Genomic DNA, 14674 nt, shown 5'->3' on the forward strand with positions numbered 1-14674 from the left:
AGCAGGACGACCTTGGACATCTCTTCGTGGAGGCATGATCAACTGAAAGACACGCGCAAGCACAAGTTAGAAGGAAACTTTATAGAGATAAACTTTATCGCACGAAATGAATATGAAAGAAGTGAAGGAATTTCCTAAATGTTACAGCCTTCTAATTATAGATGTGGCATGGTTCACACTGATAACTAGGTCTCTACAGACACTGTTTCATAGACTCATTAGGACTTTTGAACTATGTTCTCTGATGCCAAGTTTTTAACGCCCTGAGCCTACACCCTAGGCGGGACTGGCACTCGAGAACCATTGTTGGCCCCAAGCAAACCCTTGGTCTGGTTTAACTCATAGCGGAAGACTTAAAATCATTAATACAAGGATTTAAATACACTTTAAAACAATTGTCTCAAATATGCTTAGAACGTTTAAGGATAAACATTCAAATTAGGCAAAGTGGCAACTCAAGTCTTCTAGCAAAACATCTAAAACACAAGACTAAATGACTCATATCTAGCTGTCTATGAAGCCTCTAAATACTAAGAGAGATGTCGGGACAAGACCCCTGATCAACCTAACAACTGACTAACAAAGCAATAAAAGGGAATCCTTTGGAAGAAAGGAGGCTCACCAACTAACTCCGAGTGCTCAACTGGATCAACGAGGCGTTGGATGTTGATCCTGGTTACCTGTATCTTCATCATTAAAAGATGCAGGCCAAATGGCATCGGTACATTGAATGAATGAGCATGCGAGGGAAAACTAAAAATAACATAAGCTTGAAAGGAATCTGAAAAGAACACTTACCTTAGCTTTACTCATCTCATGAATACTCAACTCAAATGCAAAGTAAAATAACAATAAAGGGTGCAGTTTATACAAAGCATTTACAAACAGTTGGTCACAACTCAATGTATTAAAGAAATACAATAACAACTCAGTTTACATATAAAGTAATATAATAATGTGGGAGTTTCTCTAACCGACAACCATCACTATGAGCTAAAGTGATGATACAGTGTCTCGACCACACTGGCAGAACTATCCTATACCTTGCCGTGATATAGAACGCCTCAATTAAGTGAATCCACTAGTCTATGCTAAAAAGCACTAAGGAATCATCTAAAAAGTATGACCTTTTCTACCCACGATGGCTACATGATTTATGGAGACTTGAGTTATTATGAACTCATCCCCATATTGATGTTCAATACTACTCCCAAAATATACTCAGCTCATATGTTTTAAAAACAAAACTCTTTCTGTGATTTGAGGTAATTACTCAAAACTAGCTTAAAAGCTCTCTTGGAAATCAGTGGTTCCTTTATTATTTAAATGTGAAAACATTTCAACTCTTGGGAATACTTAGTTCCTATATAATCTTTTGAAGAAATGAACTTTAATCTTACTCTTACTCTTTACTCAACTCAAAACTCAAGCCTTAAAACAAAGTTAAAACATTTGTAAAAGACTTTGGAAGACTCTAAGAACTTCTCTTGACTTGACTCTTAACTTTCCTTGAATTGAATTATGGATTCAAGGCTCATGATCTCATGTTTGTGGATAATTTCATGGTGTTTATACATTCCTTAGAGTGTAGAAATCAACTAGAAAACTGAGGTACGTTGCTAGGGAACTCAAACAGAAAGAAATAGGAAAATGTAGAAGGCCTGGCGACCCTAGCGCTCTAAGTGGCGCGGGGAGCCAGCCTCGAAACTTCAGAGTCTTGTTTGGGGCACTCTGCCTTGTGCGGCGCCCCAGATCCCAAACTTCAGAGTTCCCTTTTGGGTGCTCTGAGAGGCGCGGCGCCCCAGCCCCCTCCCCAGAAAATCCCCAAATTTTCTTGCTCATTTTTCAACTCTAGACCCTCTAAATTCAATTGGTTCTTTCCCCAAACACTTAGAACCAACTATATCACCAAAATATGTAAGAATATACTCGAACTCACACCTAATCTCATGAATCAAACTCAAGAAACTTCTCAACAACTTCAATAACAAGAACCCACAAGAACTTAAATAGATTTCATCAAGAACTCATAATCTTTTATTTCAAAAACACAATTACGCTAAATTGAATCATGATTGGCGCGTGGGTGAACTAACCCAATGCTATGTGATCTCACATACCTCGTAAGATTGAATCCTTGGCGAAATCTACTTCCAAAATCACAAGAACTTGATGAATTTTGAACCTTTCTTCTCCTTTCTCCTTTTTTATCTTTTCTCCAAGCCCTAGCATGTTTTGGTAAAAGCATAAACTCATATAATTATGATTAGACCTCAATTAAACTTCTAAAAACGGAATTAATTAATTGGGTATGAAAAAGACCAAAATACCCATTCAAAATCCAGATTAGACTTTCCTTATCTAAACAGCTCAACTTCAAATGGGTTTATCTCTCTCATACGAACTCGAAATCATGCAAACTCGACAGCATTGGAAAGATAATTCAAATATTTTTCCTACGGTAGCTTGTAGCACACCTAACTCATCCTGAGCTAGGAGTTATGGTCATTTTAAATTGACCCAAAACTCAGGCTCAAGAAGACCCTTGTTTCATTAAAAGTATTTATGTAGCTTACATTATAAATAGTATACACAAGCTTCTTTAGAGTGGGAATGATATACCCAAAACTCATGCTCAAGAAGACTCATTTTCTTCTTTATTCCTTATAATTCCTCCAAACCTCCAAACTATTGACTTGATGCAAACCTCTTGACCTTCATATCTTGGCTTGGTGTGCATGCATGACTACTCTACATCACAACCTTGAAGATGAAAGAATGGTAATCAATCCTAAATGTTTTGTAGGCTCCCATTTATGTCACGACCCAAACTACCCCTAGGCGCGACATGGCGAATAGGATCTCGAGAAACCCTAAACAAGATTCTTGATATAAGCATGACACTCAAATAAACACAAGAAATAAAATGAATCATAAAGTAGAATAAAAGTTTCAAACTCCAAATCCTAAGAGATACCAAAATCATAGTACATGGTTAAAATGTGAAATCTACTAAGTCTGACATAAGCCTCTACTACATAGGTATGACTAGGACAAACCATGGCTCAAGAAATAAGTCTAAAAATTGAAAAGATTGAAAGAACATAAAACTGATAAGTGGTCATGCCCTCGAACCATGAGGACTAATCAAACTGCTAAGCAAACACTATCAATCCACTAGTCACGGCTGGATGGAGGAACGTAAGACTTTATATTAAAAAATAATATAGGCATAAGAGATGCATATGTGTCAGTTCTTGGAATGTACTGAATATGGGGAATATACATAAACATAAGCATGAAGCATGGGAAAACATGATAATGAATGACCAAGTAAAACATGTAAAATCTTGGTAAGTTAAAGTCATAAATCGTAGAACAAGGTCAATGCAATATTTAAAAACCATAACATAGGCTTTATTCTTTTGAGGAAATCATAAACTCTTTGAGAAAACCATTAACTTTTTTGGGATGTTTACCTTTAACCGACATAAACCATGTGAGCTATTACATGGAGTCTGGGGTACTACTCCCACACTGAAAAGAGAGTGTACTACTTGCCAAGGTAAGGACCATGTTCTTAAGCTTAAGTGAATCCACTAGCTATGTCCAATTGGGACAAAATCCTACTGAGCACGTAGTTATGGGACAAGAGGATTTATACTAAAAAAACTCCACCTCTACTAACGCAAGAGCCTCCATCCCAAAGTTCACTCCGTGCAAAGTAAACTTCCGACGAAAATAAGCATAATCATAATTATAATATTTGGAAGGGTAAAAATTTAATAATACCAATCCAATCATAAACTTCATATCATTTAATAACTCCTTTCAAAATCATGATTTCATAATATGTTCATAAAGACACTTATCTAAAGCATCAAAATCATGATCATCTTTCATAATGAGAATACTTCAATTGGAAGCAACCCTTTCATAAAACATATATATACTTTATCTAAAATCATCCTTGATTCATAAAATTCTTCAATTCATGATGTACGCATAATCTCAAAACATAATTCATAATCATAAAATAGGCATATTGTATGGGTTCATGTGAAAAACATTGAAAATATGTAGTTACGATCAAATCATGCATAATAATATCAAATATAATGAATTTAATCATAAAAATTGAAACCACAAGAAAATATGCAAAACCCTAGAATTTGGATTGAAATCATAGAAGAGAAATAGAGAAATCTTAGGACTCAGTGGATGGAAGAGGTTCCATTGATGAATTTCACACATACATTGAAGAATCCTAGATTTTGAATTGGAGAAGAAATCTTGAAGAACTCTAGAAGTTCTCTTGAATCCTTGGGAGAGAATTTGGAGAGAAAACCTTGAGAGGTTTTTTTTTGGGGGGTGGGGGGGAGGGGCGGAGGGGGGTTGAGTGAATGAGAGGGTATAGGAGAATTTGAAGAGTAAATTCAGTTATTGGACTTAGAAATAGGCTAGAAACAATGTAGTTTAGGTGTCTAATTAATTAAAATTGTCGAAATGCACCTACGGTCCTATGTACGATCAGTACAAAAGGCTACGGATCGTCCTAATCATCCATAGGTCTAATTACTATAGACCGAATTATTGATATCAAACCACAAGCCCAAACCTACGGTCCGCTGAACACTCTATGGCTCATAGGTCCCATCCGTATAACCCAAGTTTAGAAATCCCTCCAAGTCTCAACATCATTCCAAGACCCATGGACTACGGTCTATAAGCCTTATCATCATAACCTGAGGTATCAAAATATCACCAATTCTAGGAACACCCTACAACTCCTTCCTACGGGATGTACACTCTCCTATGAACTGTCGTATTGGTCTATAGACCCTTATCAAAGACTTGACAATTTCAACTTCCAGGACTCCTTTTCCACGACTATCCTCTAAGGACCGTAGGACCTTGTATGTTCTATAGTTGGCTCTATAAAACATGCACCATCAAATATTTTTTTGCAAATTCCTTTCCAACTCAACTTAGCAATTTGCGAGGTGTAACAATTTATAAGTGTGATTCAAAACACACCTATAAGCAAGACTTTACTAGACATAACTTGTTAACACCCTAAGTTATGACATTGCTCTGATACCAAGTTTATCACACTCTAAATTTAGAGAAGGGCCATTGGCACCCGATGCTTTACTTGACCGAGCAAACTACTGAAATTAAAACACACACTATTAAGGCCAAGCTATATAGAAATAAATGAAATGGATAAAGTTAAAATAGAAGAGAATACAATACAAGTCGCCCAGGCTACTATCTAAAAGCCAAAACTAACAACAAGGCCAACATAGTCACAATCAGTTGCAAATCCCATAACAAACATATACAATCCTATAAGATAAAGCATTAATAATAAATAGTTAGGTAAAGGTCCCTACATAACCATTAGTAACACAAGGCAAAGAGAATACTTTAGAATCAAACAATTGCATAAAGAATGGAGTGTATCAACCATAAACTTAACTCAACCACATACATAAAGATCCTTGTGAAATACATAACATACATACATGAATGCAGCAACACCAAGCAATGAAAACGTCTATAAAATATAGTGTAATGTATATGTAAGGCAGTAGAATCAAAGAATCAGCACGACCCAAAACATAAACCACAATACGATATATTTAGTGTCACAACCAAGACTGTCGTGATTGGCACCCACACTAACCCTCCAGTCGGAGAACCACTACAACAACCCAACTAAACAACTTAACCAAAAACCAAGGTATTTAAAGATATGGAAGCAGGTTTAAATGTCTAAGAAAATAAAAATAGGGAGTTCCCATAAACTCCAACAAAAGTCTAACCAAACAAATGCGGTAATACTACCTAGAACCTAAAAGCCATTGTACCAAAACATCTAAGGTTCAACCATAAGTATAAACAAGAAGGGGTACAACCCCACACTAAACACAAGAAAATCTAAAGAACTAGTCTAAGTCCGAAAGGTTGACATAAACTGAAAGAGAACTCATGGCAGCCCAGAAGAACTGGCTCACCCTTAAATTCGAAACGATCAATGATTTTTAAGCGAGGTATGTCAATAGCCGCTTGAAGATGCCATGTACTTAACAAAGAAAGAGCAAATGCAGTATCAGTACACAACCACAGTGTACTGGTAGGATCACGCGGCTATCCCAATAAGTGCAACATACATAAGTCATTACAACACAATAATAACATGCATACACCGAACATATACAATAACAATATCATTTACGAACAACAAACAGTTTCACAATTTTCAAATATCACAGTTATGTCAAATCGATGGTCCTCTCATGGAACCCACACCCAAATTGTTAGCGTACCGGCACGTGGTACCCGATCCAATGTTTATGTCGGAACGTGGCAACCGATCCAAGTTAGTGTGTCGAAATGCAACACCCAATCCATTCAACAATTCACAATCACAATCACAAAGTACACTCTTATAATCATACAATCAAGTCATAATTCATGGCATTCATCATTCATCTATCCTCATTTTAGTGTGATCAATAAAGCAATATTCGCATACATACGCGTATTATAATGAAGCAAGAACAACATACATCACACCACATGAAATCACAACCATCACCTACCTCGAAACAAGCTTGAATCCCCTAAGAAACTTGATTCTTTCCTTTCCAGATTCGTTCTGCTTGTTCTTGGTCTACAAATAAATAATATAACATGGAAAGCAATAAAAAATAACTAATTACCCGAATTACAAATAATCCTATAATCCCTAGATCAAACCCATGATCCCAATATCCAAATTAGGGCTTTTTCCACCATAATTCCCAGATCAAAACCCTCCCTCATCGATAATTACCCGCTAGATTACATTCTGCGAATCGAAAAATGGGTTCGGGGAGTTAAAACCTTACCTTTAGCCTTAAGAATGATGAAAAACCATCAAGAAAGCATCTGGGGTCGTCTCCTAGATCTCAAAGTTAAAAAGTGCAGAATAAAACATTTTTGGGGTTTATTTTCGACTTAAGTTGCATCTTTCTCGCCACAGCGGTACTCACCCCACTACAGCGGCCCCGCCCTAGCGGCATAAATTCCTACCATAGCAGCTTACACGGAACAGTGAGAAAATTTAATAATTCCAATATCCCCATTTCACAACACACCGTCAGCTAACGACACTCAAAAACTACCCGTTCACGCTAAGACCAGTTTCAGGAGTTCTACTCACCTGAATGCAATTCTGTAAGGTCGTATGTTTCCTTAACGTCTTAGTTATCTACTCATGTGATCAATTCAAAATTAGATCAACCAATTGTTACCAGATTTCCCTAGACCTTACCCACTCCGATTTCATCCAAATCTGGACTAGGTTGGGAAATCCCAAGTTACTATGAAAAAAAATTTGGCCCAAAATTTTTCCCTGTTGGCTTTTCTATAACAACGGGAACTTGTCGTTACAATAGATACCAATATACCCATCACTCGTCCTTAAGTAACAAACTTAGGAATAATAGGCTAAAGAAAGAATGGAGTAGTACCTGGATCGATGAACAATTGGGGATGCCTGTCTCACATATCCTTCTCGATTTCCCAAGTAGCTTCCTCAACTGGATGATGCTTCCATTGTACCTTCACGTACTTAATCTCTCTGGTCCTCAACTTACACACATCATGATCAAGAATCGCAATCAATTCCTCCTCATACTGAAGGTCTTTGTCTAACACAACTGAGTCTCATTTTATAATGTAATCCCGGTCACCATGATATCTCTTCAACATGGACACGTGAAATATCGGATGAACTCCCAATAGGTTAGGAGGTAAAGCAAATCTATAAGCCACTAGCCCTACACATTCAAGAACCTCAAAGGGACCAATGTATCGCGGACTTAGTTTGCCCTTCTTGCCAAATCTCATCACCCCTTTCATGGGTGATACCTTCAGAAGAACATGTTCACCAATCTGAAATGCCACGTCTCTTACCTTATGGTCTGCATACTTCTTTTGTCTAATCTGGGCCGCTAAAGGCTTAGCTTAGATGTTTCTCACGTTATCTTGAGCATCCTTCACTAAATCAACCCCCAAAGGTTTCACATCTCCAACCTCGAACCATCCTATGGGTGATCCCCTCCCATAAAGTGCCTCAAATGGTGCCATATCAATGTTGGAGTGATAACTATTATTATAGGAGAACTCACACAAAGGTAAGAACTTATCCCAATAACCTCCAAAATCAATCACACATGCCATCAACATGTCTTCTAACACTTGAATAGTCCTCTCTGACTGCTCGTCCGTCTGTGGATGGAAAGGGGTACTAAAAGTGAGTTATGTGCCAAATTCATCATGTAACTTTCTCCAAAACTTGGATGTAAATTGGGTACCACGGTTTGAGATGATAGAAAGGGGAACCCCGTGCAACTTCGCTATCTCTTTCACATAAACCTTAGCCAATTTTCAGCATTGTAATCTATTCTTACCGGAATAAAATGGGCTGATTTAATCATTTTGTCAACCACTACCCAAATAGAATCAAACTTCCCCAAAGTCTTGGGAAGACCAACCACGAAGTCCATAACTATCATTTCCCACTTCCATTCCAGAATTGGCATTCTTTGAAGAAAACCTGCACGCCTTTGATGTTCATACTTTACTTGTTGGCAATTTTGACACTTAGCCACAAACTCAGCTATATCTTTCTTCATTCCCGACCATCAATAAATTCGCTTCAAATCTTGGTACATCTTGGTCACACCCGGATGAATGGAATATCGCGAACCATGGGATTTTGTCAACAATTTCCGAATCAAGTCATCTATTCTAGGAACACAAATCCTTCATTTAAAACTGAGCACACCTTTCACATCAAGAGTGGTCTCTTGTGTCTTACCAATCAGAGTATTCTTCTTAAGTTCATTCAAATTTTCATCATCGAACTGCTTGGCCTTGATCTCCTCAATGAACGTGGCCCTTACTTCAAAGCTAGCTAACACCCCACCTCTTTCTGAGATGCCCAACTGCATGAACTTAGACTCCAAGGTCTTAATTTCTTTTGTCAAAGGTCACTTGGTTACACTCAAGCCAGCTAGAATACCCATACTCATCATTTTTTGACTCAAAGCGTCTGCCACTACATTAGCCTTACCCGGATGGTATTGGATGGTCACATCATAATCCTTAAGTAGATCCATCCACCTTCTCTTGCTCAAATTCGGATCCTTCTGAGTGAACACATCCTGCAAACTACAATGATCAGTAACACCTCACACTTAACACCATAGAGATAATGCCGCCAGTTCTTAAGAGCAAACACTACCGCTGCCAACTCCAAATCATGCATTGGATAATTTCTCTCATGCACCTTCAACTGTCGCAAGGCATAAGCTATAACATTCTTATCCAGCATTAACACAGCACCCAAACCCGAATGTGAAGCAGCACAATAAATAATAAAATGTTTACCTTCAACCGAAAGTGATAGAGTAGGTTCGGTGGTCAAAAGAGTCTTGAGCTTTTGAAAACTCTCCTCACATTTTTCAGTCCATTCAAATGGTATCTCCCTTTTGGACAAATATGTCAAGTGAGTGGCAATAGAATCAAAGTTCTTCACAAATCGACAATAATAGCTAGCGATCCCCACAAAACTCCTAAATTCTGTCACAGAGCTAGGCCGAACCAAATTCTTAATCGCCTTAATCTTTTAGGGATCTACCATTACCCCTTCTTTTGAAACTACATGCCCCAAAAATGCAACCGAAGTCAACCAAAATTCACACTTAGAGAATTTCGCATATAACTTTTGTTTCCCAAGAACACCCAGAACAATACGTAGATGGTCGGCATGCTCTTCCTCACTTTTTGAATAGACCAAAATATCATCAATGAAGACTATCACGAACGAATCGAGAAAGGGTTTGAACACTCCATTCATCAAACTCATGAAAGTTGCAGGCGCATTAGTCAAACCAAAAGACATAACTAGGAACTCGTAGTGCTCATAACGGGTTCTAAACGTCGTCTTGGGCACATCCCTAGGCCTAATCTTTAACTGATGGTAACCAGACCTTAGATCAATCTTAGAGAAAACTGATGCACCTTGCAATTGGTCAAAAAGATCATATATTCGAGGCAATGGGTACTTGTTTCGAATGGTGACCCTATTCAATTGTCGGTACTCTATACACATCCTCCTATTACCATCTTTTTTTCTTAACAAACAAAAGTAGAGCATCCCACGGGGAAGATCTAGGACGAATGAATCCTTTATCAAGAAGTTCTTGGATTTGAGCTTAAGCTCTCTCAATTCTATCGGAGCCATGCGATATGGAGGGATGGAAATGGGACGAGTACCAGGTTCTAAATCAATAGAAATATATATCTCTATCCGGAGGCATACCAAGCAAATTATTAGGAAACATTTCTCTAAATTCTGACACCACAGAAATAGACTCAATAGATTGAGACTCAACCTCCACATCCCGAATATGGGCCAAATAAGCTAAACAACCCTGCCCTACCAGTTTCCTTGCCCGAATGGAGGATATGATCTTAGTTTGCTTAGGCTTGTACACCCATTCCCACTCTAATTTTTCCCTTCCCGAAGTTTCTAGAGTTACAGACTTAGTATTACAATTAAGCACAGCATAATAGGGGGACAATCAAGTCATACCTAAGATTATATCAAAGTCAGTCATATCCAAAATCACCAAATCAGCCCAAGTTTGGAAACCCATAAACAAAATAGGACAAGCACAATAGACATGGGTGACTATGACAGACTCTCCAACTAGGGTAGAAACATGGATGGGGCCATCAAGTATATCACAATTCATATTAGATTTTAAGGCAAATCGCACGAACACATAAGAATAAGTAGAACCCGGATCAAATAACACATTAGTCATTCGGTCACAGACAAGAATAGTACATGTAATCACTGTGTCAGACGCCTCTACCTCGATCTTCCTCGGAAAGGCATAACACTGAGCCCTATCATCGTGGAGGGTGACTTTCATGCATGGTTGCATTATACCTCTTCCTGTGTTACCATTTCCCCTACCTCCATGGCCTCGCTGATTTCCTCCTCGCCCACCTTGTGGACGCCCTCGACCATTATTACCATTTCCCGCAGGTACCACTACTCTAGATTGTTGTTGCATGGAATCCAACATGCACGGGTGGGACAATCTCTCCTTATATGCCCAGGTTCTCTACAGTTGTAACATGTACCATCAAAAGATGGACTGTTGCCCGCTGAAGGGGTGGCTCCCTGGCTATCCTGAATCAAATTCTGAGGTGGAGTTCCAGAGTAGTTACCAGTAGAAGGGGGCATAGTAGACTGAATTGGTCAGGCTGCAAGAGTCGGCCTCCCGAAACCTCTGGAGTAAGATCCCTGAAAGTTGCCTGAATTTTTGGTTTTCTTAGCCAATGCCTTAGCATGACCGTCTCGCATCACCCCCTCCACTTTCTTCACAAAGTTTGTTACCTCATTGAAGTTTTTTCCTGCAGAGGTCATATGAACAAACAATACTTGCAACTCAGAATTTAGTCCCTCAATAAATAAACGGATCCTCTCCTCCTCAGTAGTCACCAATTGCGTAGCATATCTAGACAAGGCATGGAACTTGGCCTCATAAGCAGCCACAGACATACCACCTTGCTCCAAAGCCATGAACTCATCTTTCTTGCGATCTCTCAAAGTCTGAGGCACATATTTCTCATAGAACAGAGCATGAAATTGGGTCCAAGTAAGTAGGGGTAAAACTGAAGATCTGCATTCCACATAAGCTCTCCACCACTGCTTACCCTCACCTTGAAGCTGAAAAGTCACAAACTCAACCCCATACTGATGGACAATTCCCAACTTATGAATTCTCTCATAGCAATCTAGGATGAACTTATATGCATCCTCACTCTCAGAATCATGGAACACAGGTGGTTTCAACTTCAAAAACTTAGTCAACATCTCATGCTCATTACCAGTCATAACAGGACCCAACAAAGGATGGAAGAAAGCATCATTACCTATATTTCCACCCACCTTGGGGACAGTGATAGCAATAGGGGGATTGGTGGGAGCTTGAGTTGCTTGAACAGAGGGAAGCACTCCAGGACCAACCAATCCTTTCAAGAACGACATGATTAGTTGAGCTAACACTGGGTCTATGGGAGGAATACTTGTAGTCTCAGCCTGCACCTCTTCCTCTTTTCCTACATTCTCTTCATTCTCAACCTCGATATTCTCCTCTACCTCTTCATGATGCGCAGGAGGAGCCTCATTCCTGGGAGCATCTTCAACCGGTGCTCCATCCCTAGTAGGCGCCACCCTTCATCGGTCTCTATCCCTAACTCTTCCTCTACCCCTACCTCGATCGCGACCTCTCGCTGCAGATTCCTTAGCTGGAGCATTGACAGGAGCTACGGGCCTGACGCCGTTGAACCTAGTGTTAACCATCTGCTGACAAAAGAGTGAAGGAGGTTAGATACCAATTTGAATCGCCAGATACCAATTGGAATCAAGTTATAGAATGAAAGGAAACAACATAAAACAAAGAGATTTCCTAAAGTCTTATAGCCTCTCGAAGAAAAGTATAGATGTCTCTGTACCGTTCCGCAAGACTCTACTAGACTCATTTTGGTACATCGAGATCAACGAACCTAGGCTTTGATACCATGTTTGTCACAACCCAGACCGTCGTGATTAACACCCACACTAATCCTCCGGTGGGAGAACCACTACAACAACCCAACTAAACAACTTAACCAAAAACTAAGGAATTTAAAGATACGAAAGCAGGTTTAAATGTCTAAGAAAAGAAAAATAGGGAGTTTCCACAAACTCCAACAATAGTCTAACCAAACAAATGCGGAAATACTATCTAGAACCTTAAAGTCAATGTACCAAAATATCTAAGGTTCAACCATAAGTCTAAACAAGAAGGGGTACAACCCCATACTAAACACTAAAAATCTAAAGAACTAGTCTAAGTCTGAAAGGTGGACATAAACTGAAAGAGAACTCATGGCAGCCCAGAAAAACTGGCTCACCGTTGAATTCGAAACGATCATTGATCTTCTAAGCGAGGTATGTCAATAGCCGCTTGAAGATGCCATGTACTCAACAAAGAAAGAGCAAGTGTAGTATCAGTACACAACCACAGTGTACTGGTAGGATCACGCGGCTATCCCAATAAGTGCAACATACATAAGTCATTACAACACAATAATAACATGCATACACCGAACATATACAATATCAATATAACTTATGAACAACGAGCAGTTTCATAATTCTCAAATATCACAGTTATGTCAAATTGATGGTCCTCTCATGCAACCCACACCCAAACTGTTAGCGTACCGGTACGTGGTACCCGATCCAATGTTTATGCCGGAATGTGGCAACCGATCTCATGTTTATGCCGGAACGTGGCAACCGACTCAAGTTAGTGTATCAAAATGCAACACCCGATCCATTCAACAAGCCACAATCACAATCATAAAATATATTCTCATAATCATACAATCAAGTCATGATTCATGGCATTCATCATTCATCTATCCTCATTTACAATAAATGTGATCAATAAAGCAACATTCGCGCACATACACGTATTATAATGAAGCAAGAACAACATACATCACACCACATGAAATCACAACCATCACCTACCTCGAAACAAGTTTGATCCCCTAAGAAACATGATTCTTCCCTTTCCGGATTCGTTCCTCGTGTTCTTGGTCTACAAACAATTAATATAACATGGAAATCAATAAACAATAACTAATTATCTGAATTACCAATAATTTTATAAACCCTAGATCAAATCCATGATCCCAATATCCAAATTATGGCTTTTTACACCATAATTCCCATATCGAAACCACCCTCCTCCGTCGATAATTACCCACTAGATTACATTCAACGGATCGAAAAATGGGTTCGGGGAGTTAAAACCTTACCTTTAGCCTTAAGAATGGTGAAAACTGTCAAGAAAGCACATGGGGTCATCTCCTAGCTCTCAAAGTCAAAAAGTGCAGAATAAAATATTTTTGGGGTTTATTTCTGACTTAAGTCGCGTCTGTCCCGCCACAGCAGTACTCACCCTGCTACAGTGGCCCCGCCCTGGCGGCACAAATTCCCGCCATAGCGTCTTGCACAGAATAGTGAGTAAATTTAATAATTCCAATATTCCCACTTCACAACACACCTTCTCACTCGAATTCAATTATGTAAGGTCGTATGGGTTCCTTAACGTCTTAGATATCTACTCATGTGATCAAATTCAAAATTAGATCACCCAATTGTTACCAGATTTTCCTAGACCTTACCGACTTCGATTTCGTCCAATTCTGGACTAGGTTGGAAAATCCCAAGTTACTACGAAAAAGTTTTTCGGCCCAAAATTTTTCCCCGTTGGTTTTTCTATAACGACGGGAACCGATCGTTACATTTAGTCTACATAGAATCACAGCTCAAAAAAACCTCACTATATGCACAGTTTGTATTCACTTTTCTTCCCTAACTCAAATCACAAAAATAACAAGTAGTTCAACCGTCACACAATGACCTACCCGATCCATCATAAGTTTAACATGTAACAACCACAATCATATGATAATGAATGCAATGCAGTACAATTATAATAGAACCAATTGCAACCACAAACAATCTTACCTTTCCCTACATCAG

General features: G+C 38.9%; 1 pseudogene; it reads right to left on the bottom strand.

The window, feature by feature from the left end:
- Positions 1-5275: 5275 nt before the first annotated feature.
- LOC125827310 (uncharacterized) lies at positions 5276-13729 on the bottom strand (annotated as a pseudogene).
- Positions 13730-14674: the final 945 nt, after the last annotated feature.

Source organism: Solanum verrucosum, unplaced genomic scaffold (assembly GCF_900185275.1).
Source record: "Solanum verrucosum unplaced genomic scaffold, falcon-dt-bn FXZP01000106.1, whole genome shotgun sequence".
Lineage (NCBI taxonomy): Eukaryota > Viridiplantae > Streptophyta > Magnoliopsida > Solanales > Solanaceae > Solanum > Solanum verrucosum.